The sequence below is a fragment of the Rhinoderma darwinii genome, chromosome 3 (assembly GCF_050947455.1).
Source record: "Rhinoderma darwinii isolate aRhiDar2 chromosome 3, aRhiDar2.hap1, whole genome shotgun sequence".
NCBI lineage: Eukaryota > Metazoa > Chordata > Amphibia > Anura > Rhinodermatidae > Rhinoderma > Rhinoderma darwinii.
This window is the reverse complement of record NC_134689.1, coordinates 354,100,633-354,122,259: the sequence shown is the minus strand read 5'-3', so window position 1 is coordinate 354,122,259 and position 21,627 is coordinate 354,100,633.

Sequence of the window (21,627 nt, the reverse complement as noted above, 5' to 3'; positions counted from 1 at the left end):
GGCACCATGTCAGCTTTGAACAGGTCTTGTGGAACTAAAACAGTCGAAACCCCCCAAAAGTGACCCCATTTGGGAAACTACACCCCTCGAGGAATTTATTTAGGGGAGTAGCAAGCATTTTGGCCAGCCAGTTTTTTTGCAAAAAATTTTGGAACTAGGCCATGAAAATTAAAATCTACATTTTTTTAATAAAATGTAGGTTTAGCTAATTTTTTTTCATTTCCAAAAGAACTAAAGTAGAAAAAGCACCACAACATTTGTAGAGAAATTTCTCCCGAGTAAAACAATACCCCACATGTGGTAATAAACGGTTGTTTGGACACACGGCAGGGCTTAGAATGGAAAGAGCGCCATTTGGCTCTTGGAGCTCAAATTTAGCAGGAATGGTTTGCGGAGGCCATGTCGCATTTGCAAAGCCCCTGAGGGGACAAAACAGTGGAAACCCCCAACAAGTGACCCCATTTTGGAAACTATACACCTTGAGGAAATTATCTAGGGGTATAGTGAGCATTTTGACCGCACAGGTTTCTTGCAGAAATTTTTGAAAGTAGGCTGTGAAAATGAAAATCTACATTTTTTCAAATAAAATGTAGGTTTAGCTAATTTTTTTTCATTTCCACAAGGACTAAAGGAGAAAAAGCACCATAAAATTTGTAAAGAAATTTCTCCCGAGTAAAACAATACCCCACATATGGTCATAAACGGCTGTTTGGACACACGGCGAGGCTGAGAAGGGAAAGAGCGCCATTTGGCTTTTGGAACTCAAATTTAGCAGGAATGGTTTGCGGAGGCCATGTCACATTTGCAAAGCCCCTGAGGGGACAAAACAGTGGAAACCCCAAACAAGTGACCCCATTTTGGAAACTACACCCCATGAGGAAATTATCTAGGGGTATAGTGAGCAGTTTGACCCCACAGGTGTTTTACAGAACTTATTGGAAGTAGGCCGTAAAAATGAAAATCTACATTTTTTCAAAGAAAATGTAGGTTTAGGTATTTTTTTTTTTTCATTTCCACAAGGACTGAAGGAGAAAAAGCACCATAAAATTTGTAAAGCAACTTCTCCTGAGTAAAACAATACCCCACATGTGGTCACAAACATCTGTTTTTACACATGGTAGGGCTCAGAATGGAACTAGCAACATTCGGATTTTGGAATGGTTTCTGGGCGCCATGTCACATTTGCTGAGCCCCTGTAGTACTAGTACAGTGGAAACACCCCAAAAGTGACTCCATTTGGGAAACTGCAACCCCTGAGGAATCATCTAGGGGTATAGTGAAAATTTTGATCCCAAAGGTTTTTTGCTGAATTAATTAGAATTAAGCCATGAAAATGAAAAATATTTTTTTTTCCCAACAAGATGTCGTTTTAGATCAACATTTTTCATTTTTACAAGGAATAGAGAAGAAAAAGCACCCCAACATTTGTAAAGTAATTTCTCCCGAGTACAGTAACACCCCATATGTGGTTATAATCAGCTGTTTACGTATATGGGAGCATTCAGAAGAAAAGGAGCGGTATTTATCTTTTGGAGCGTAGATTTTGCTGGAATGGTTTGCGGACGCCATGTTGCATTTGCAAAACCACTGATGTACCAAACAAAAGTGACCCCGTTTTAGAAACTACACCCCTAAAGGTATTTATCAAGGGGGGTAGTGAGAATTTAGACTCCACAGGTGTTTTTCAGAAATGAATACGCAGTGGATGGTGCAAAGTGAAAATTGCAATTATGATAATTTTGTTTTATGCTAATTTGTTCTAACTGCCCAACTGGGCGTTTTTTTTACTTTTCACCAAGTCACCAATCAGCGTCATACACTTCTTTTCATTCATGCCCAGCTTGTCTAACAGCTGTAATGATGGGGGTAGGGAAACGGACAAGTGAGCCCTAATCTACCCGCCACTCTGTCCCTGCCTACTTGCAACGACCCGCCCTAGGCGACGGGGTACAACTGGGCGGCGGTCCCTACACTCAGTACGTGCACGAGACAAACAGACAAGGGTACACAAAGCTAAGGGAAATGGGGCAGTTGCCCACGGCAACACCGTGAGCAACAAGAGTGGTAAACGAGCCGAGTCAAACCAGGAGTGAACGAGGTACCAAACGCAGAGCAGGAGAGTAGTCAGAAAGCCAGGGTCAGTATGGAGCAGGATCAAATAGTCAGAAGCTGTAGCTGGGCCAGGAAACCACACGAGAAGAATCACAAGCAAAGGAGGAACAGGAAAGGCAGGTATAAATAGACAGAGGGCGGGAGCTAGCTCCGTCTGGCCAGGCTGCGATAGGCTCTCCCACTCCTAAGCCTGCCATCCTGAGTGGTGGAAGATGGAGTCAGTCTCAGAGACATAGACTCAGGTGCAGACTGATTACCTATGGGCGTATACACAGAAGTTGTGCCTGGCAGATCCTTTACAGTACCCCCCCTTTTATGAGGGGCCACCGGACCCTTTATAAGTGGACCTGGTTTATTGGGGAAACGAAGGTGGAACTTCCTGACCAATACCCCAGCGTGAACATCCCGGGCGGGTACCCAAGTCCTCTCCTCAGGCCCGTATCCTCTCCAATGGACCAGGTACTGAAGGGAGCCTTGGACCATCTTGCTGTCCACAATCTTGGCCACCTCGAATTCCACCCCCTCAGGGGTGAGAACGGGAACAGGAGGTTTCCTCGAGAGAGCCAAGGACGGGGAGCAGCGTTTAAGGAGGGAGGCATGAAACACGTCGTGTATTCGAAAAGATGGGGGCAACTCCAGTCGGAAGGAGACAGGATTGAGGACTTCAATGACCTTATACGGCCCAATAAACCGGGGAGCAAACTTCTTGGACGGGACCTTAAGGCGCAAGTTCCTAGACGATAACCACACCAGATCCCCGACCATAAACAAGGGGTTAGCAGAACGTCTTCTATCAGCCTGAGTTTTTTGTACGCTCTAAGATGCCTCTAGGTTCTTCTGAACCTGGGCCCAGACTGTGCACAGTTCCCGATGAACGACCTCTACCTCGGGATTGTTGGAACTACCAGGTGAAAGGGAGGAGAACCGTGGATTAAACCCAAAATTACAGAAAAGGGGGGAGACCCCTGACGAGTTACTGACCCGGTTATTAAGGGAAAATTTGGCGAGGGGAATGAATGAGACCCAATCATATTGACAGTCAGAGATAAAACACCTTAAATATTGTTCTAGAGATTGATTAGTCCTCTCCATTTGGCCATTAGTTTCAGGATGGAAGGCAGAGGAGAAGGACAGATCAATCTCCAACTTTTTACAGAACGCTCTCCAAAACAATGAAACAAATTGTACCCCTCTGTCTGAAACAATATTGACAGGGGCCCCATGGAGACGCAGGATGTGTTTGACAAACAAGGTAGCTAACGTCTTAGCATTGGGTAGTTTCTTGAGGGGCACAAAGTGGCACATCTTACTGAAGCGGTCTACTACAACCCACACCACCGACTTGCCTTGAGATGGAGGCAAATCGGTGATAAAATCCATGGAGATATGGGTCCAAGGTCTCTGGGGAATGGACAAAGAACGTAGTACGCCCGCTGGTCGGGACCTGGGAGTCTTGGACCTAGCACAAACCTCACAAGCGGCGACATAAGCTTTAACGTCTTTAGGCAACCCAGGCCACCAATAGTTTCTGGCAATGAGGTGTTTGGTATCCAGGACACCTGGATGACCAGATAGTGCGGAGTCATGATTCTCCCTAAGTACCCTTAGCCGGAATTGCAGGGGAACAAACAGCTTGTACTCAGGAAGGTTCCCGGGAGCTGAACCTTGATCGGCCGCAATTTCAGAGACTAAATCAGAATCAATAGAAGAAATGATTATACCAGGAGGCAAAATACAAGCAGGATCTTCCTCCGAAGGAGGGCTGGCCAGGAAGCTACGCGACAGAGCATCGGCCTATATATTTTTAGACCCAGCCCTATAGGTAACCAAAAAGTTGAATCTGGTAAAAAATAGCGCCCATCGAGCTTGTCTCGGGTTTAGCCTCCAAGGCAGATTCTAGGAAAACCAGATTCTTGTGGTCGGTAAGGACCGTTACCTGGTGCCTAGCCCCCTCCAGGAAGTGGCGCCACTCTTCAAATGCCCATTTAATGGCTAAGAGTTCACGGTTGCCAATATCATAGTTACTCTCAGTGGGCGAAAACTTCCTGGAGAAGTAGGCACAGGGACGGAGATGGGTGAGGGACCTGGTACCCTGGGACAAGACAGCCCCCACTCCCACCTCGGATGCGTCAACTTCCACGATAAATGGCTCCATTTGGTTGGGCTGAACCAGCACCGGGGCCAAGATAAAGCACTTCTTAAGGACCTCAAAAGCCTGGACAGCCTCAGGAGGCCAGTGGAGGAGATCAGCACCTTTGCGAATGAGGTCCGTAAGAGGCTTAGCGATGTTCGAGAAGTTAGCAATAAATCTCCTGTAATAATTAGCGAACCCCAAGAAACACTGTAACGCCTTCAGGGAGGCAGGTTGGACCCATTCCGCTATAGCCTGGACCTTGGCGGGGTCCATGCGTAATTCATGAGGAGTGAGGATTTGACCCAAAAATTGTATCTCCTGTACCCCAAACACACATTTTTCGGTTTTCGCAAACAGTTTGTTTTCCCGAAGGACCTGGAGCACCTTCCTGACATGCTCAATGTGGGAGGACAAGTCCTTGGAAAACACCAGTATGTCATCAAGGTACACTACAAGAAATACCCCCAGGTAATCTCTTAAAATCTCATTTATGAAATTCTGGAAGACCGCAGGAGCATTACACAACCCAAAGGGCATGACGAGGTATTCGAAATGACCTTCGGGCGTGTTAAACACAGTCTTCCACTCATCCCCCTCTTTGATGCGGATAAGGTTATACGCCCCCCGTAGATCAAACATAGAGAACCATTGGGCCCCCTGAACCTGATTAAAGAGATCAGGAATCAAAGGGAGGGGATACTGGTTCCTTACAGTGACCTTATTCAAGTTACGGTAGTCAATGCATGGCCTAAAACCACCATCCTTCTTCCCTACGAAGAAGAAGCCAGCACCTACCGGAGAAGTAGAGGGGCGAATGTAACCCTTGGCCAGGCATTCCTGGATATACTCTCTCATGGCTTCACGTTCGGGACAAGAAAGATTAAATATCCTACCCTTAGGGAACTTAGCTTGTGGTACCAATTCGATAGCGCAATCGTATTCTCTATGAGGAGGTAACACTTCGGAGGCCTCCTTAGAGAAAACATCAGCGAAGTCCTGAACAAACTCAGGTAGTGTGTTCACCTCCTCAGGGGGAGAAATAGAATTAACAGAAAAACATGACGTCAAGCATTCATTACCCCACTTGGTAAGCTCCCCAGTATTCCAGTCAAACGTGGGATTATGCAACTGCAACCAGGGAAGGCCTAAAACCAAATCGGACGATAATCCCTGCATCAACAGTACAGAGCACTGCTCCAAATGCATGGAGCCAACAAGGAGTTCAAAAACAGGGGTATGCTGTGTAAAATAACCATTAGCAAGAGGAGTGGAGTCGATACCCACTACAGGGACACGTTTAGGCAAATCAATCAAAGGCATAGCTAGAGAAATAGCAAATTCCACAGACATGATATTAGCAGAAGACCCTGAATCCACGAAGGCACTGCCGGTAGCAGACCTACCACCAAAAGAGACCTGAAAGGGAAGCAAGATTTTATTATGTTTCATATTTACGGGAAATACCTGTGCGCCCAAGTAACCTCCCCGATGATCACTTAGGCGCGGAAGTTTTCCGGCTGCTTATTCTTACGCCTAGGACAGGTGTTCACTTGATGCTTGTCATCCCCACAATAGAAGCAGAGACCATTCTTCCTGCGGAACTCTCTACGTTGTCGGGGGGACACGGAGGCCCTGAGTTGCATAGGTACCTCCGAGTCTTCCGTGGAAGAGCGAAGCAACGGGACCTCGGGAGGCATCATGGGGGAGTCCGAGGGGAAAACACAAAAACGTTCAAGTTGTCGTTCCCTGAGACGTCGGTCAAGTCGTACCGCTAAAGCCATAACCTGGTCAAGTGAGTCAGAAGAGGGATAGCTAACTAGCAGGTCTTTCAGGGCGTTCGACAGGCCCAACCTAAACTGGCACCTTAAGGCAGGGTCATTCCACAGAGAAGCTATGCACCACTTCCTAAAGTCAGCACAATACTCCTCAACAGGTCTCTTACCCTGACGTAAGGTCACCAGCTGACTCTCGGCAAAGGCAGTCATGTCAGTCTCCTCATAAATGAGCCCGAGAGCAGAAAAGAAACGATCAACGGAGGAAAGTTCAGGGGCGTCAGGAGCCAAGGAGAAGGCCCACTCTTGGGGCCCTTCCTGGAGCCGGGACATAATTATACCCACCCGCTGGCTCTCAGAACCTGAGGAGTGAGGCTTTAAGCGAAAGTAGAGCCTACAACTCTCCCGAAAGGAGAGAAAAGTCCTCCGGTCCCCTGAGAACCGGTCAGGCAACTTGAGGTGGGGTTCAAGAGGTGAGGGGCACTACCATGGTAGCGTCAGGCTGGTTGACCCTCTGAGCCAGGGCCTGGACCTTTAGGGAGAGACCCTGCATTTGCTGGGCCAGGGTCTCAAGGGGGTCCATAGTAGTGTCAGGGACCAGGGTAGACTAGGTATAGAGCTTGTGATTATGTAATGATGGGGGTAGGGAAACGGACAAGTGAGCCCTAATCTACCCACCACTCTGTCCCTGCCTACTTGCAACGACCCGCCCTAGGCGTCGGGGTACAACTGGGCGGCGATCCCTACGCTCAGTAAGTGCACGAGACAAACAGACAAGAGTACACAAAGCTAAGGGAAATGGGGCAGTTGCCCACGGCAACACCGTGAGCAACAAGAGTGGTGAACGAGCCGAGTCAAACCAGGAGTGAACGAGGTACCAAACGCAGAGCAGGAGAGTAGTCAGAAAGCCAGGGTCAGTATGGAGCAGGATCAAATAGTCAGAAGCTGTAGCTGGGCCAGGAAACCACACGAGAAGAATCACAAGCAAAGGAGGAACAGGAAAGGCAGGTATAAATAGACAGAGGGCGGGAGCTAGCTCCATCTGGCCAGGCTGCGATAGGCTCTCCCACTCCTAAGCCTGCCATCCTGAGTGGTGGAAGATGGAGTCAGTCTCAGAGACATAGACTCAGGTGCAGACTGATTACCTATGGGCGTATACACAGAAGTTGTGCCTGGCAGATCCTTTACAACAGCACAGCGTGATCTCGCGACATCATGCTGTGACGTGACTTTCTCCCACAGGTCCTTCACTGGAGCCATGGAAGGCAGAACAGACATGTGCCACGACATTTATCCGAATCTGCAGTGGCTGGAGTCGATGTCTGTTCTGTCTTCAAGATAACCCGCTGTGCTGTTAAACAAGCTGGGCATGAATGAAGTGAAGTGTATGATGCTGATTGGTCAGCATCATACACTTTTCTTTACAATGCCCACTTGGTGAAAAGTAAAACAACACCCAGTTGGGCATTTAGAACAAATTAGCATATAACGAAAAATAATCATAACTTGGTAAAAAAAAAAACGTTTAAAAAAAAAAAGAAGACTGTTGTTATCTACATTAAAGCGCCTATTAGATTTAGTAGGAGATAGGGCACTTATAATCTGGTGACAGAGCCTCTTTAAGGAAATGTCTGTACTATAGAAACAATACCTATTTCATGAAACGTATACAAGGTCATTAAGAATTCACTCCAACAATGTTTATATAGGTCATGTACTCAAGAACACTACTTTACTAACACCTGATGGTAAAAGTTTTCCATCTCCACATGCTCATATAATTACAATTATTAGGTTAGTCTCCAACAGAATCTAAGCGTAGATAGAAAAAAATAGGAATTAGTGGCACATTTCCACTATATCCTTTCCAATTGAGTTCCCATACTGAACACAAACATGTAGTCAGCTTCCCGTGCAGTGCGATGAGCTACAGGCGACTCAAAATTAAATCAAAAGACAGAGGATAAAGGCTGCAGACATAAGAACCTGTCAAACCCTGTCACTGTTTATTGGTTGCATATGGAAACTATTCATTTTTCACGCCATGGAAAGGAACAAAGGTCAAGGAGAGTAGGTGACACCTGGTAAATAAATTGTGGTTGTGGTTGGGAATTGTCACAATGAGTCCTGCAGACAAGTCATAACAAGCAAAGAATATGACAAGTTGCACTATAATTTACTGCTAGATAAATATCAACTTAGATATGAGATAAATGTCATATATATATATATATATATATATATATATATATATGTACGTACATATATATATGTGTACATAGATAGATAATATATATATATATATATATATATATACACACACAGCTGAAGTGAATAACATTGATTATTTTGTTACATGGCATCTGACAAGGGGTGGGTTATATTAGGCAGCAACTCCGTTCTTGAAGTGGATATGTTAAAAGCACGAAAAACAGGCAAACATAAGGATCTGAGCGACCTTGATAAGGGTTAAATTGTGATACCTAGACCACTGTGTCAGGCCCCATGCACACCACCGTAAAAACGACCATAATTACGGGCCCATAGACTTCTATTGGCCACGGGTACCTTCCCGTTTGCGTACGGGAAGGTGCACGGGCCATTGAAAAATAGAGAAAATGTCCTATTTCAGGCCGTAATTACAGCACGGCAGGACCATAGAAATTTATGGGGCTCCCAAAATTACGGGTGCCTACATGTGTGCACCCGTAATTACAGGAGTATTGCTAGGCGACGTCAGGTGATTTAAATTTTTGAATAAAGAGAAGCAGAGGAAATGGCGTCTCAGCGATCATGTGACATCATTTCCAGCCTACCTTTTTTAACGGGTCCATAAATACGGGTGGAATACGGATGACAACGGACCCGTATTTACAGGCACGGGTCCATAAATATGGGTTAAATACGGGTTAAAAACGTGTGACAAAGGACCCGTATTTACGGGAGGAAAAAAATACGGTCGTGTGCATGGGGCCTAACAGCATCTTCAAAATGACAGGTCTTGTGGGTGTTCCCGGTATGCAGTGGTTAGTACTACAGTTTGGGCACTAAGCATCAGAAATAGACCATGGAGCAATAGACTAACAAAAGGCCTAGTCTTATGTTTTCTTTTACATCATGTGGATGGCTGGGTGCTTGTGTGTCATTTACCTGGGGAAGAAACAGAACCAGGATGCACTATGGGAAAATGCAAAGTAAACTTTGGGTCCTGGCATTTGTGTGGATGTTACTTTGATTCATACAACCTACCCACGCATTTGTGGGGACCAAATATTCCCCTTAATGGCAAAGCTACCTAATGGCAGTGGCTCTTTCAGCAGGATAATGTGCCCTGCCACACTGCAAAAATTATTCTGAAATGGTTTGAGAAAAATGAAAGAGTTTTAAAGGTATTGACTTGGCTTTCAAATTCCCCAGATCTTAATCCGATCGATCATCTGAGTAATGTGCTAGAAAAACAATTCCGATCCATGGATGCTCCACCTCGCAACTTACCGGACTTAAAGTACCCCCTTACCATTGTCTTGTAGCCAGATACCACAGCACACCTGTAATGGCCGGGGTAGGGAGACAGACAGGAGAGCCCTAATCTACCCACCTGCCTACTTGCACGACCCATCCTAGGCGACGGCGTACAACTGGGCGACGGTCCCTACACTCAATACGTGCACAACAGACAAACAGACAAGGGTACACAGAAGCTAAGGGAAATGGGGTAGTTGCCCACGGCAACACCGTGAGCAACAAGAGTAGTGAACGAGCCGAGTCAAACCAGGAGTGTACGAGGTACCAAACGCAGAGCAGGAGCCTAGTCAGTAAAGCCAGGGTAAATCTAAAGCAGAGGTCAATACTACTAGCAGAACAGCAGAGCCAGGAAACAAGACAGAATCACAGGCAAAGGAGGAGCAGGAAATGAAGGTATAAATAGACCGAGGGCGGGCGTTAGCTCCGTCTGGCCAGGCTGCGATAGGTTCTCCCACTCCTCAGCCTACCAGCCTGAGTGGTAGAAGATCGAGTCACTCTATCAGACCTAGGGTGACCTACACAATATTAGGCAGGTGGTTTTCATGTTAGGGCTGTTTAACATGTATGTTCTGGGATTTAGAGCTTGGACGCTTTCTAGCACTCTGGGTGGGACCGATAAATCCTTCAGTCCTTAGCTGCACTGTGTGTTTCTTTCTCCCATTTTGCCAGACCCGTAAGGTGAGAGAAAAACGAAGTATTATATCTGCCCCTATGATAAATTATTTCACATATCCCCAGTTCTGGGAACCTCGAGAAACATTTGAAGACATATTTGTCAAAGATACTAGCCGTTCTCTGTAAGTGTTTATTTTGTGAGCTTGTAGGGTGTGCCCTGAACCCACTTATGTATATATGTTAAGCGCCTAATGTTATGTAATGCAACTGTATTTGTATTAGGAAAACTCTGTGAAGGCACATTAGCGTCTTAGGTCAGTTGTGGCGTGCGGCACTTCGAAAAAATGGGAGGAGCCTAGACTTTTAAAAAAAACAAAATAACAATTTTGATATAGTGAAAGTTAGTGAGTGATGGAGAAGAGAGACAGAAAGCGTGATGCGTGCGGGATAAGCAGAAAAGGGAGAAAGAAGTCAGTACAAAGTGGGTGGTGTCAGGAAAACGCCTGTTCCCTTAAGGTTACCATGACTATGGTCCTGGCTTCTGGGCGTGTCTGTTTTACCTTGAGCCTATCTCTTTTGACTGCTTTTCTGCCTTCAGGTGTAGAATTAGTATTTATACCGAGCCTCATCCACCTCTCACTTGCTTGTGAATTTTCCTGTCTTCTGGTGACTGATCAAGCTTCCTACATTACCTGCACTCCTGACTTCTGGACCTTTTGGAAACTGACCTCAGCTTGTCTCTTGTTAACTTCTAGATGGTTTTCACCTTTGCTATTCCTCATATCCGCTTGTCTTTTGATTTGGACTTTCTGTTTAAACCCTGGCTATCTGGTTTCCTGCTCAGGTTAGTCTGCATTGCACCTCCTATCCAACGCTGAACCCTGCTAAGACAACCTGGGTCCTAAGCAGCAAAGTCCATCCCACATTGCGGTCTGCTCTGGCAAACACCTTAGGGTTGCCTTAGCAATGACTGATCATCATAGGGTGTTTTTGGTGGCCGCTCCGGGGTCCGAGTCTCCCAGGAGTATTATGGCCTTTTCCGCGATTTTGCCGTGAATCGCGGAAAAAAACACGATGAAACGGCATTGTATATGTCCTGCAAAAGGACCTTTAGACATAAGGTCACATGACCTAATCTCTGAAGTTCTTACTACTGTTTAGGGACCTACTAGTCACATGACTGCAGGTCCTTGAGCAGTAGCAAAATTCCACAGAGAAGACTGAGGTGAGCTGCTATGTAAGTATAAGGGGATGGATTTGTTTAAGGGGTCTGTATTTAGGGGGTATGGTGTGGGGTTTGTATTTAGGGGGCCTTGTTTGGGGACTGATTTAGGGGGTCCGGTCTGTATTTAGGAGGTTTGGAGTCTATATCAGTTTAAGGGGTCTGGGGTCTGTATTTAGGGGGTCTGAGGTCTGTATCAGTTTAAGGTGTTTAGGGTCTGTATATTTAGGGGTCTGTGTTAGTTTAAGGGGTTTGGGGTCTGTATTTAGGAGGTCTGTATTAGTTTGACGTCTGGGGTCTGTATTAGTTTATGGGGTCTATTTAGGGGGCCTGTTCTAGGGTCTTGGTTTTAGATTATGGGTCTTTATTTAGGGGTCTGTATTAGTTTAGGGGGTCTGCTCTGGGGTCTGTATTAAGGGAGGCAGGTCTGGGGTCATTATTAGTGTAGGGGGTCAGGTCTGGGGTCTGTATTTAGGGGTCTGGTCTGAGGTCTGTATTTATTTAGGGTGCTTGTTCTGGGGTCTGTATTTGTTTAGGGGGGGGTCTGGTCTGGGGACTGCAATAGTTTAGTAGGTCTGGGTCTGTATGTATTCTATGATCTAGTTTGGGGTCCAAATTTATTAGTCTGAGTAAAAGGGGTTGTCCAGGCACATCGATAGGTCATCAGTATAAAAAATGGTCTGTGCCTAGACAATCCTTTTAGTGTATGGTTCTGGGCCTTGGTGTCTAAACTTATGTGTTTTATAGAGGCTGGAAATGGCTGCAGAAGTGATTGGCAAAGATGTCTCATCAGGAGAAGTCGCCATAACGGTCTGCGTCACATGGAGAAGAAAAGAAAATGACTCCCATCAGAGAAGACATCACTTGTAAGTCACTGGATCTATAGGGGATCTGTCCCCTCTCCTGACATGTCTGTTGTAGGAAATCCTTGTATTCTACATATCTTTGTGTACCCAGTACTAATAGACAAATGTGTGTTACCATTCCCATTGTCAAGAGGAAGTGTCCCTGAACAGTGTGATACTGTCAGAGATAGTTGGAGACTGTCAGTATGTAGGGGCACAGCCCTTTGACAAGGGCAATCGTAACAACCATTTGTCAATGCTCGCACAAAAATGTGGTGTTCACTATAGACACGGCAGAGCAGCGGTGGGGAAGGGGGGTCCAAGTTTGTGGAACAGCCCAGGGCCTATGGTCTACTTAATCCGCCACTGTGCCTTAGACACCGTTGATCAGAGTTGTGACGGATTCAAGGTTGCGGTTTTATATGCACGCTCTCTCCCGGCACTCTCCAGCAGCCTTTAGGGAATCGCACAAATTGAAATTTGCATAACAGGTGGATTTGCCGAGCAGGGCGTGAGCCACTGTTGGATAGCTGGGCAGGACAAGAGCTGCCAGTAGAGATTGCCAGGTAGGGCGCAAGCTACCAAGGGACTGATCCACCAAAATGACTTTGCATTGCTAGGCTCAATGGTGTATCATTAGCTCTGCACTTCATATGACGGAACAAAGATTCCATGCACCAAAAGTTTAACTTGAAACTGAACCATTAGCCAACACAATGTCCTGTTCTTACCAGTTATTTCAGAAACCGAAAAGTATAGAGCCAATTTATTAGTGAAACCTTCAAGCTTATGTACCAAGTATTATAACCATGAAGATTGTACCTATGTTGGAGTAAAGTTCTGTGCAGCATCTTATACCTGTGTCCTCTGAAGTTCTTGCTGTGCAGTTTCCCCTGCAGGGCAGTAACTGACTTAAACCCTCTCCCTTCTGTTACGGGCTTATTGCTTTGGGTTTACTAGTCCTATAACCTTACTGAATTTATTGAATATTGCTAAGTGTCCTATAAATTAGCTGAAAGTAATCCAATACATCTTCCTTTGTCCAAACTAGATAATATAAAAACATTTGTGTATGGTCTCCACCGGATAAACCCATCTCCTTGTTTCTGTCTCTGTTCCCTTACAAAAAATAAAAAGATAATGGGCAAAACTAAAAGAAATCTGGTAAATCAGATTGTGAAACTCTCTAAACATTAAACTAATCTGGATGCCTGCTTTAACTGGCTTTATAAGCCTGAGGCACTGTTTACTAGCCCAACTCCTGAGTTCCCTACAATGTCATATGTTGACAGTTTAGGTATGAGCTCCTTTTAGAATAACACAGTAGGCATCTGAGATACATTTCCAGTGGTCCACTGCATCTGGATCACCTAGTCATATCTTAGTGCTGCACTCAGGAGGGGGACCACCAACATCTGGAGATTTTTGCGTTCACCACTATTGTTTCTCAAAACAGAGTGACCCATATGTTTTAATCAACCCGCTGCCTGCATAGAATTTTAGCTACCACTTGTGGACTTTCACACCTGGAATGAATTGATAACTCACTCTATGATTCTATCTAGTTGGCTTTTGAAAGATGCTTCAACAATGGGGGTTTCTCTGACTGCCACTCACCTAGCACATGGCTCCAATTGGGCGGGCTGTTAGTATCTTAGGTAGATGCTTCATTTCCAATTCATGGTTAACATTTTGAGGCCATCTAATCTTTAGTGATTGACGGTTTGTTAATAGATTATTTCCTATTCTAATTCTGTTTTACATAACTTGTCTTTCCAACATTGCTTTGCTCTCCCTGCAGCCAGACATACCCCCAGTGTTGGTAACACTTGGCCTCTCCATAATCTGTTTCATCTATAGACTATCATCGGGTTAGATATCATATTGGTTTGTATCACAGAAAAAGTATCTCAGATACATAGAGGAGCCTTCAGAGATAATAGTTGAAGGTTATTTGACCCTTACAATATTTATGACTAGTTAACTAGTAGAATATGTTTGGAAATTATATTATTAAGACATTGAGATTCCACAAATTCCAAAATGTGATGTTAACTTCAACAACATACTTTTTATAAAGCATCTATATAGTTTCAGTGACAAAGTTAATACTAGATGCCAGTAGCACAAAAAAAGATATGGGTGCTGGGCAACAAGGGTGTATGTACCATAGAGGCCTAGACCTGGTTGATCCCATCCACCTTGCTACTGAGTGCAATAACCCATGTATGACTTCCAGAGGAACTGCATTGTTGGCAAACAGGGTGGTGGGGAATTTGGCCAATGGTAATGGATAGGGAGGGAGAGACAAACACCAGGACCTTTAATCCAGGAGGGGGGGGGGCAGCCCTATTGCAGGAGGACTTAGTTATATCTTTGCAAATGGACCTTTTTTCAGTGACTTCCAGCCATGGAAATGTGCATTAAATAATATACTCAGTGTGAAACTTTCACCTATTGTCTTAAACTGATGGATTTATGGAAACCTCACTACTGTTTTTTTTATAAGAATAGTTTGGAAACAATTAAAGATTGCCAAGTCAGATATGACAGTTCTCCTGCTTGGTGGGCCGAGATGAAACTTGAAGCTTCTGGGCCCCAATACAAAATTTATAACAGGACCCCTCATCTACCATGTGCCATTTATAATACTGGTATGTTCTTATGTGGCATAGGGCCAATGGTTGCCTCAGGCACCATGGCTCGGGTGCGACTGCTGCCTCTGCACCCCCTATAGCTATGCCCCTGTTCCTAGAGTTCAATTTGATATACATTTTTTTTTGTATTATAGCAGTTAACGCCTGTGTAGTAAACATATTCAACTAAACAAATCACATAACGGATCCTAAGATCGTGGAACGCTCTCACTTATACTAGCTGCTCAATATGTAGTAATATGTTTATCACAGATACATGTCAATGTGGATATAATATTTTCCTGCCCTACTTAGTGATGTACCCTCTAATAATGCTCAAATTAACCAGATTCATGGAAGGTAAAATATATGATCTGCCAATTTACTGTTGTGAATGATACATGCGTGAGTTTACTGATTTGTAATTGCTATTTGATGAAAAAAGAGGCAGTTGCAGATATGAGTGGTGATGACTGTGAAGATTAACATTCAGAAATAATAACTACTCCTGATGATATACAAGAAGCAGAAAAATACAGTAAGTTATATAGTATGAATAAATATTGTGGGTTAGGCTCTGTTCACATTAATGTTATGACTTCCAGTTATAAAGGAGTCATGACTGCTATGACAAATTCGTTTTTGAATGGATATCAAAAGATCTGATGGACCCCATTTACTTTTAATGGGGTCCGTCAGGGTTTCTGTATTTTGTCTGCAAGAACAGGAGTTGCAGACTGCCCTATACAGACTGTTAATAACCCCAGTGTGAACAGAGATGAACAGAAATGAGATTACATATTCCCTATTTTAGCTTGCCACAGTATATTTGGTCATTGATCATACTGCTGGTAACTTCTCATTGATAGCTGATTTGTTCTGAACAGCAGTCATGGCTTCATGTTAAAACTTTAGCCAGTCAAGAGGAAGGTAACATCACACAATGAATCCATGATCTACTAATAAAGTAAATCCCATGGTGCCCATAGATTTTTCTGGGAAAGTTCCTGAGGAATCTCTAGAACTACCGCCCAATGCCTACTGAAAAAGAGACGACTATTGCTCTCGTCTGGGGACCCCAAATCAGGTTCCAAGGAACCTCGGCTGACAACCACTGTACCCACCTTATATTCAAATGTTCTAACCCTGTACTGCTCATAAGGGTCAATGAACCCTATATTCACTGCAAATTGTGATGTGTTCTCCAAGTAGAGTGGCCATGAGATCATTCCCTCATGCAAAATTAAATAAAATGATGGTGCAACTAAATCAGTCTCAATGTCAGACACAGTGAAGAAGGCCAGTCTAGCCCAGGAGCATTTGTGGCAGGCCTACAGGGACATCAGAGGCTGAGGACACCTAAGTTTGAGGCCCAGTATGGAGGCAACTGTGGCTAGGATTTTTGGGGGACATCTTTCACAGGCAATTAGACGGGCATCTAAAGAGGGTTTTGTCACGGAAACAGGGTATGTGGACCCACTAGGCCGCTCCGCCGTAGCGGGGAGGCAGCTGACCAGGTCACAGTCTATATGAAAGTCAATAGCAGATAGCAATGCTTGGGTACCTGAACTAGTCCAGACGGTGGCTGTGGCTTCAGCACGGATGGAGGCCGGTGCGGCAGGTAGTGCCAGACTTGGCGGGCAGTATCCGATGTAGCAGAAGACACTGGACGTGGCAGAATTCACTGGACGTGGCAGAAGACACTGGACGTGGCAGAAGACACTGGACGTGGCAGAAGACACTGGACGTGGCAAACGACACTGGACGTGGCAAACGACACTGGACGTGGCAAACGACAGCAGGTGCAGTAGACACGACTCCAACACTGGTAGGCACAGGAACAAGAACAATACGGAACACGGGAACGGGTAACAGGGCACGGGTAACAACTGGAACGGAGAAACACTAAGGGACCATTTGCGAGACAGACTGGGAAAGACTAACAACGCTCAGGCAAGGATTAGAAGGCCTGGAGCCTTCTTATAGACCAGGAAATCGTGTCAGTTGATGATGATGACGACTTCCTATTTGCGCGTGCTGGCCCTTTAAGGCCGGGCACGAGCGTGCGCGCGCACCCTACGGGACACAGCAGAACGGAGCGGAAGTGAGCGCTGGCGTCTCCTAGGAAGGAGATGGGGACCAGCGCTCACGGATCCATGGCTGCGGGCGTCGGGAGGTGAGTAAATCCAACGGCCCACTGCCATGGACGCTACAGTATCCCCCCTCTTATGCCCCCTCTTCTTGGGGCCAGAGCGAGAGAGGAATTTTTAATAAGAGCAGGAGCGCTAAGGTTCTCTTCTGGCTCCCATGACCTCTCCTCAGGACCAAACCCTCTCCAGTCCACCAAATAGAAAGTCCTTACTCCTACCCTTTTGCAATCCAGGATCTCTTTTACCTCGAATACATCAGAAGGACCGCTGGGAGCAACTGTGGAACTAGAAGTCCTGCTGTAGCGGTTCAGGACCACTGGTTTCAGGAGGGACACATGAAAGGAGTTGGGGATTCTGAGGGTAGGAGGCAGCCGCAACTTATAGGAGACAGGGTTGATTTGTTGCAGGATCTCGAAAGGACCAAGGAACCTGGGAGCAAACTTGTATGAAGGCACCCTCAAGCGAATGTCCCGAGAGGACAGCCAGACTTTAGTCCCCGGAAGATACTGAGGCGGCTCTCTTCTCCTAGTATCTGCCTTTCGCTTCATGCGATTTACCGCCAGCAAAATAGAGGACCGGGTCTGTTGCCAAATTTGCAGGAAGTCCCCATATGCAGAGTCAGCAGCGTGTACCTGAGATGAAGTCGACACGGGAAGAGGGACTCTAGGATGTTGACTGTATACAATGTGAAATGGAGTGGAAGTGGTGGACTCACTAGTGTGGTTGTTGTATGAAAACTCGGCCCATGGAAGAAGCTGTAACCAGTTATCGTGCTGTGAAGAGATGAAGTGGCAGAGATAATTCTCCATGATCTGGTTGATCCTTTCAACTTGCCCATTGGACTGGGGGTGATAGGCTGAGGAAAAGTCCAAACTCACATCCAGGAGTTTACAGAGGGCTCTCCAGAACTTAGAGGTAAACTGAACCCCCCGGTCGGACACAATGTGAAGAGGCAAGCCATGCAAGCGAAAGATGTGTTGAATGAAGAGACTCGGCAGTCGGGGAGAAGAAGGTATGCCGGTCAGCGGGATAAAATGTGCCACCTTAGAGAACCGATCCACCACCACCCAGGTGGTGTTGCATCCTGCTGAGAGAGGAAGGTCTGTGACGAAGTCCATTGCAATGTGTTGCCAAGGGGCATTGAGTACAGGCAGAGGTTGAAGCAGGCCGGCAGGCTTGGAGTGAGAAACTTTGTTAGAGGCACACACCGTGCAAGAAGAGACAAAGTCCAGAACATCTTTAGGTAGCGTGGGCCACCAGAAGTGACGAGCAATCAGGTCTTGGGTTTTACGGACACCAGCGTTCCCAGCCAGTTTAGAACTGTGTCCCCAGTGGTGAATTCTTCTCCTGTCTGCCAACCGAACAAAAGTTCTCCCCAGAGGGATGTCTCTAATCTGCAGTGGATTAGCGGTGACAACGCAGGATGGGTCTATGATAGTCTGAAGGGACTCCACCGTGTCCTCCGTCTCAAACGATTTGGACAGTGCATCGGCCCTCACATTCTTGTCAGCGGACGGTAGTGGAGCCGAAACTGGAAACGGGTGAAGAACAGCGACCACCTGCTTGACGAGGATTCAGTCTTTGAGCGGACTGAAGGTAGGTAAGGTTCTTGTGGTCGGGGTAGATCAAGATGGAGTGAGCTGCGCCTTCTAGAAGATGTCTCCACTCCTCCAGAGCCAATTTGATGGCCAGTAGCTCCCGATCTCCAATAGAGTAATTGCGCTCAGCAGAAGAAAACTTGAGTAGTAGCCACATACTACTGCCTTTCCTTTGGAGCTCCTCTGGAACAGAAGTGCACCTGCACCAACAGAGGAAGCATCCACTTCCAGTGAGAACTGCCGAGATACGTCAGGGTGATGGATGATCGAAGCTGAAGTGAAGGCTTTCTTGAGGCTAATGAATGCGGACTCTGCCTCTGGAGTCCACACCTTGGCGTTCACACCCTTCTTGGTAAGGGTAGAGATGGGAGCCGTTAGAGATGAAAAGTTCGGAATAAACTGCCAGTAGAAATTGGCGAATCCCAGGAACCGTTGTATGGCCCTTAGGCCTTGAGGACGTGGCCATTCCAGGACAGACTTTAGTTTCTCAGGGTCAATTTTAAGACCTTGATCCAAGATGGCGTAGCCGAGGAAGGGCAAAGACTTCTTTTTAAAGACGCACTTCTCCAACTTGGCATATAAGCGATTCTCTTTTAGTCGCAGAAGAACTTGACGGACATGCCTCCGATGGGTCATCGGATCTGGGGAGAAAATCAAAATATCATTGAGATAAAAAACAACACAGACATAGAGGAGATCTCGGAAAATATCATTGACGAATTCCTGAAATACTGCAGGAGCGTTACACAGTCCGAAGGGCATCACTAAGTATTCGTAGTGCCCATCGCGGGTGTTAAATGCCGTCTTCCATTCGTCACCCCGGCGAATCCGGATTAGATTATAAGCCCCCTGCAGATCTAGCTTAGAAAAAATTTTGGCTCCTCATATGTGATCAAACAGCTCGGATATAAGTGGCAACGGGTATTTGTTCTTGACCGTGATCTGGTTGAGACCACGGTAGTCAATGCAGGGTCGAAGAGATCCATATCTCTTTTTAACGAAGAAGAAGCCTGCCCCAGCCGGGGAGGAAGATTTTAGAATAAAACCCCTCTCCAACTTCTCCTTGACATAGGCTGACATAGATAAAGTCTCTGGCAAGGAGAGAGGATATACTCGTCCACGGGGAAGAGAAGCATTAGGAACCAGTTCAATGGGACAGTCATAACTCCGATGTGGAGGCAACGTCTCAGCCTCTCGTTTGCAGAAGACATCCGCAAAAGTGGCATACTGAGATGGTAGAGTGGAGAGTGATTGAGGCAGAGGGGGCATAACAGGACAGACTTGTGACAGGCAATGGCTATGGCATCTGGAACCCCATTGAAGAATCTCTCCGGAATACCAGTCAAGGACCGGGGCATGTAGGCGGAGCCATGGCAGACCCAGCAGGATAGGATTGATAGCCTTAGGTAGTACCAGGAAGGAGATCTGTTCAGAGTGAAGAGCTCCGACCTGTAGTGTCAATGGCTCCGTGATGAACATAATCGGATCGGGCAATGGTAGACCATTCACAGAGGCAACAGCCAGGGGTCTCTCCAGACGTACTGTGGGTAGGCGTAAATGATCCACTAGATCCTGCTGGATAAAATTAGCAGCCGCTCCAGAGTCAAGATAGGCGGAGGAAGGATGTGACTTCTCTCCAGAGACGATGGCCACAGGAATCGATAATCTGGAAGTGGTTTTAAGTTTGGGAGACGTTCCACCTAGAGTTGCCTCTCCAACCAACCCTAGGTGCTGGAGATTCCCGGATTCTGTGGGCATTGGCGCACAAAATGACCCTTAAGGCCACAATACATATATAGTACAGAGGAGCGTCTGCACTGCTTCTCCTGTTCAGATAACCGGACTCTGTCAACCAGCATGGGTTCTTCAGGTAGCGCACTAGGGGAAGACAATAGTGGTCTCTGGACCGAGGGTGCTGGTCTGTGGACCCGGCTCCCCTGTCGAACCTCTAGAGTGCGCTCCCGGATTCTCATGTCAACCCGAGTGGCTAACAGGATGAGGACATCATAGGTAGAAGGAAGGTCGCGGACTGCCAGTTTGTCCTTGATGTGAGAGGACAGTCTCTGCCAGAAGGTTGCCACCAGTGCCTCATTGTTCCATGCCAGCTCGGCTGCTAGGGTACGGAAGGAGATAGCATACTCCCCTACTGTGGAGCCCTCTTGCTTGAGGGTCAACAGAGTGGCTGCGGCAGAGGATGTTCGACCCGGCTCCTCGAACACGGCACAAAAGGACTGCAGGAACAAGGCTAGGTCCGAGGATACAGGTCCTTGTTGCTCCAAGATTGGGTTCGCCCATGCGAGGGCCTTGCCAGCGAGGAGGGAGATAATAAACGCCACTTTGGCCTCCTCGGAGAGGAAGAGATGAGGCCGCAGCCTAAAATTAACCGTGCATTGATTAAGAAATCCTCTACATGCTCTGGAATCACCGTCGTAGCGAGCAGGAAGAGGCAGAGGAACTGTGGATCCGGAACAAACAGGAGGAGCAACGGGCAGTGGCACAGAAACAGCCTCAGGAGGAAGAACCGGGGGTGGAACAGTGAGTAGATCCAGGCGGAACAGGATAGAATTCACAGCCTCAAGGAGTTGATCCTGACGTGTGTGTAGGTCATGCATCTCTGTCTGTATCTTCTGGACTGCGGCCAGCGGGTTCCATGTCCTGAGCGTACTGTCACGGACACAGGGTATGTGGACTCACTAGGCCGCTCCGCCGTAGCGGGGAGGCAGCTGACCAGGTCACAGTCTATACAAAAGTCAATAGCAGATAGCAATGCTTGGGTACCTGAACTAGTCCAGACGGTGGCTGTGGCTTCAGCACGGATGGAGGCCGGTGTGGCAGGTAGCGCCAGATGTGGCGGGTAGTATCCGATGTAGCAGAAGACACTGGACGTGGCAGAATTCACTGGACGTGGCAGAAGACACTGGACGTGGCAGAAGACACTGGACGTGGCAAACGACACTGGACGTGGCAAACGACAGCAGGTGCAGTAGACACGACTCCAACACTGGTAGGCACAGGAAC